The 5,244-nt window shown below is 33.8% G+C and overlaps 1 non-coding gene across 1 annotated transcript; it reads right to left on the bottom strand.

Moving 5' to 3' along the window:
• Positions 1-4,906: 4,906 nt before the first annotated feature.
• Positions 4,907-5,013, bottom strand: LOC119507523. Its single transcript, XR_005211280.1, has one exon. It is a non-coding gene; the product is annotated as a U6 spliceosomal RNA (small nuclear RNA).
• Positions 5,014-5,244: the final 231 nt, after the last annotated feature.

Raw genomic sequence — 5,244 nt, 5'->3', positions numbered from 1 at the left:
ATTGAATTAAATTTAATGCATACATTTTAAATTTTCTAGAAAATTTATCTCAGAATATCCAGATGCTCTTTTAAGAGGTTAAATATTTAAAAGAATGTAGAATTGTAAGTTCTCAAGGGAGGGAAAAAAAAGGAAACAATAATGTTCTCTTCATTTTTAGATTCTGGTATCATTATCAATAAAAGACAAGCTACTGTGTCACTGTACTGTTGAAGGAGAGAAGCATTTAATCACTTCACTGAGATTCTTATACCAGCTTAATCACTATACTATTTTATCACATTGTAGGCATGTATTAGCATACATTAAGAGCAGAACAGCAAAATCAAGCATTCACAATATGTCAAACATTTTGCAAAGGAAACAAAAAGCAAGAGCTCATTTACTTCTTTAGAAATGCTAATTAATCATGAACAGGGCTACAGAAGGAGGTAACTAAGAGCAAACCTACTCATAGCATAGCTTTGTGGGTTAGGAAAATGGCATTGTTCCAAAAAACTCTTTTATATGAATATATTAAAAAAAAATCAAACTTCAATCTTAATTGAAAATAAAAAAAAGTAAGTTTGAAACCCAGAGGAAGGAAATAAAGCAAGGGACTGGAAATGATGCAAAAGATAAACACAGACACTTCAATCATAAATTCCCTTAGGATGAAAGGTTGAAATTACAGTGTTGCTACATAGGGTTATCTCAATGTACATTTTATAATTTACAGTTGAAAATAATCTTTTCTGATCACAAATGTCTAAAAATTTTTAACAGTAACTTCAAAGTTCAAAATCATGGCAAAAAAGCAAAAAAAAAAGAAACTGTGGCTGGTGAGCAAATAACAAGTGGGGTCGATTCATTTTCAGATTTACAAGATACAATGTGGCCAAGAAACCTTTAATTCTTTCTTTGCATGAAATAATTAAATGTTTAAATTAAAATTATAGAAGAATGAGTGTGCATATGGGTTCTTTAGGAGCACATCCTCAAATTTTAACTGTTTAGAGTTCCATTAACATTTATGTATTTGTTTATAATATGTAGATGTACAATTTCTAAATAGCCACTTTTGTATATTTCAAACTGGGAGGAACCCTGTACTTACTCCAAAGAATTTATGACATACACAATAAACAAGACACTATTTTTTATTGAGAAGGCAATAATCATTGATGAGTTTTTAAATCATTAAATACTTTTGTTTAAAGATGGAGTTCATCCACTTCAGCTGTCTGTTTATCCATGAGGAAACTGAAGACGAGAAAAATGAATTGAGTTGCTGTTTGTGTCAGCAAGCTAGTGAAGAAGTCACACTTTTGTCTCAAACATATAGGTTGTCTCATTTTATGCTTCAATTTTTGTTCCAATTATTGGTTTGTGAGATACTTGTTGAAAATATTAACACATTCTCTCTCCTGAAATTGATGGCATTCATGACAATATGTCTTAGCTGCCTGCCCAAGGCCTACTGAAGCTGCAATATGTATCAATATGCATGTGCTGGGCTGATTTCTTGGTTCTTAGGGCAGAAGTCCCTTTTGTACAGAAAGGAAAAACAGTGTTTTCCCACTAAGTAAAATAAAATGGCCACCTGCACTGGGCATTGCTGGGAGGGACACCTATGCAAGAAAGGATTTTCCAGAAGATAAAAGCAATTAACCTACAGGGACTTTCAGAGAAAATAGGACGATGGAACATACTCCACAGAATTGCAGATAAACACCTGGTGATAAACCAGTTTCAGTCGAAGTTGTGATAGTTTTTCAAAATGGACAAGTATACCATACTAATCAACGTATAGATCTTTCCTACCCTGTAAGATTTTCCCATGTAAAATGGAAATTTTTCATCAGCCAATCAGGATATCTCCACTTGCTTCCCTGTTCACCCTGTATGAGCTTCTCCTTTCCATTCCCTTGGCAGAGCTCCCTCCTACTTTCTGAATGGGATGTTGCCTGATTCATGAACTACTCAAAAAGCTGTCAGATCTTAAATTGCATGAAAAGTTCTTCTAGTACCCCTTTTCTTTCCCTAGGATTAGAAGTATATATTTGGATGAGCAGGATTTCTTTTTTGTAACATACATCACCATATGCACAATTGTAGAAAAACACAGCATGCCTTTCTTTCTCTTTTTTCTGCCATATTCCAACTCATGTTTTTATTTCCCTCTCCTTAGGCTCTCAGGGGTTCATGCTCTTTATTTAAACCCTTGTTCATAATTATTTTTCTTTGTTTCAATTATGTTATAGCTGATTTTGAAAACTGGCTGAATTTCATAGAACAATGAACTTGATTTCAGGTCCCTACATTTTTCCTATTTGCTTTTTTAGGGAATGTATGGAATTAAAATCTGAGCTTAATCCAGAAGGGGCTCCTTCCATATTCAGTAATAGAAGTGTATTACAAATAGGAAGATTCCCACTTTTTAAATTGCAGAGTCAGCATCAATAGTCAGGTTTATCACAAATCACTAGTTATAAAATACTGGCCATTTTATTTCCATATTGTTTGGTTCTTTGCCGTCCCTGACCTCAGGTTATGGTAAAGATGAGCAAATCTTTGGTTGAAATTCAAAACTCTTCTATTGTGCAGTAGTAGTTTCTTCATGGTAGAGTGGGCATGCCCCAGTAAGACTCTTTAAATGTACTAAATGAACTGGTCCATTCACTTGAAATGAAAGACTGTTTCCAGCTGATAAGTTTGATTGCTCTCTCAATGTGAAAACCCTGGGAGAAAACACTGTACTCTCATTCTTACACCCTAAGCCTGTTCTGCAAAGCTCTGAGAAGAATAAAAAATTTAAAAGACTCACTGAATGAATTTAAAGTGACAGAAAAAAAATTTAGGGCAGAATAAATAATACAATATGCAATCAGAAAAAAAAAAAAAAAAAAAAAAGAGGGACTCCATCAAGCTCTAAGAAAAACAGGAAAAGTAATCCCACAGAAGCAATCAACTTTAATTACCTATGTGAACAAGTATTTTAATGGCATTTCTTTCATAAATAAAACTGAGAATTTCATACTTAGTTAACTCAATTGAAATTAACAGCCCTTTTAAACTCACAATCTGCACTAAAATGAAGTTACTGCAACACATATGTGAATTATCCCTGTGACATTTAAGATAGGAGCAGCTAATTGTAAGACTGATGAATAAAAAGTAAAAAGTAAACATCACTAGTTATAAAATACTGGCCATTTTATAACTATTATTATGTCCTCATTATTTTAAATTTTGTTCAATGCAGATACAATATTGTGTTACTATCACACAGTATTATGCTATCAATTTCTGGGTCTATACAATTAATTCTTCTGAACATTCTGTAGTCCTTCAGCATCAGATGACTGATCTCTACCCTCTTTCTATCTCCTGGTAGACTGTGTTATCAGCTTTTAACTCTCAGAGTTTGCTCATTAATGTTAGTTCATATTAGTGAGACCATACAGTATTTGTCCTTTTGTTTCTGGCTAACTTCACTCAACATAATGTCCTCATTCATCCACGTTAATATATGTTCTGTGTCTTCGTACTCTCTTACAACTGCATAATAGTCCATTGTGTGTATGTGCCACAGCTTGTTTATCGACTCTTCCGTTGATGGACATTTGGGCTCTTTCCATCTCTTCGATATTGTGAATAATGCTGTGATAAACATCAGTTTACAAATGTCTGTTTGTGTCTTAATTTTCAGTTCCTCTGAGTATATACCTAGTAATGGAATAGCTGAGTCATATGGCAAATCTATACTTAGCTTCCTGAGGAACCTCCACACTGTCTTCCAGAGTGGTTGCACCACTCTACATTCATACCAACAGTGAATAAGTGTGCCTCTTTCTCCATATCCTCTCCAGCACTTGTAATTTTCTGTTTTTTTGGATAATGGCCATTCTGGTAGGTGTGAGATGATATCTCATTGTAGTTTTGATTTTCATTTCCCTAAAAGCCAGAGAAGTTGAACATTTTTCATATGTTTTTGAGCCATTTATATTTCTTCTTAAGAAAAGTATCTGTCCATGTCTTTTGCCTGTTTTTTAATTGGGTTGTTTGTCCTTCTGTTGTTAAGTTGTAGGATCACTTTATATATTCAGGATATTAAACCTTATCTGATATGTGGTTTCCAAATATTGTCTCCCATTGTGTAGGCTGCCTTTTTACTTTTCTGATAAAGTCCTTTGATGTACAAAAGCGTTTGATTTTGAGGAGATCCTATTTGTCTATTTGTTCTTTGGTTGCTCACACTTTGGCTGTAAGGTCTAGGAAACCACCTTCTATCACAAGGTCTTTAAGAAATTGCCCTGCATTTTCTTCTAAGAATCATATGGTCTTAGCACTAATGTTTAGGTCTTTGATCCATTTGGAGTTAATTTTTATATAAGGTGTGAGATGGGGTCCTCTTTCATTCTTTTGGAAATGGATATCCAGTTCTCCAGATACCATTTATTGAAGAGGCTACTCTGTCCCAGTTGCTTTGGCTTCACTGCCTTATCAAAGATCAATTGTTCATAGATGTGAGAGTCTATTTCTGAACACTCAATTCAATTCCATTGGTTGATATAGCTATCCTTATGCCAGTACCATGCTGTTTTGAGCAATGTAGCTTTGTAATATGCATCAAAGTCAGGTAGTGTGAGACCTCCCACTTCATTTTCTTTCTCAAGATATTTTTGGCTATTCAGGGCACCTTACCCTTCCAAATAAATTTGGTTATTGGTTTTTCTATTTCTGCTAAGTAAGTTGTTGGGATTTTAAATGGTATTGCTTTGAATCTATAAATCTGCTTGGGTAGAATTGACATCTTAATTATATTTAGCCTTCCAATCCATGAACACGGTATGTTCTTCCATTTATTTTAGGTCCTGTTTGATACCTTTTAGCAGTTTATTGTAGTTTTCTTTATATAGGTCTCAAAAATATGGGATGCTTCATGAATTTGCATGTAATTCTTATACAGGAGCCATGCTAATCTTCTCTTTATCATTCCAATTTTAGTATATGTGCTGCTGAAGTGAGAAATTCCTGTGCTTTTTAATACAAATTATATTTCTTCTGACATTTTTCCAATATTTAATTTTACATTATTTTATATACCTTTTTTTTCTTTTCTTATCTGTCTTTTAACCCACCACCATGGTCTTTGCTTCGATTTTCTATTGATAAACTATATTTAATACCTGTTGGGCAGGACACGCCATAAATTTGAGGTGTTTTGTGTGGCTTTTCAACTATTAATTCTGTTTCCCAAAG

Source organism: Choloepus didactylus, chromosome 12, assembly GCF_015220235.1.
Source record: "Choloepus didactylus isolate mChoDid1 chromosome 12, mChoDid1.pri, whole genome shotgun sequence".
NCBI classification, from domain to species: Eukaryota; Metazoa; Chordata; class Mammalia; order Pilosa; family Megalonychidae; genus Choloepus; species Choloepus didactylus.
Note: the sequence above shows the minus strand (reverse complement) of the source record. Positions and strands in the feature narration are given on the sequence as shown.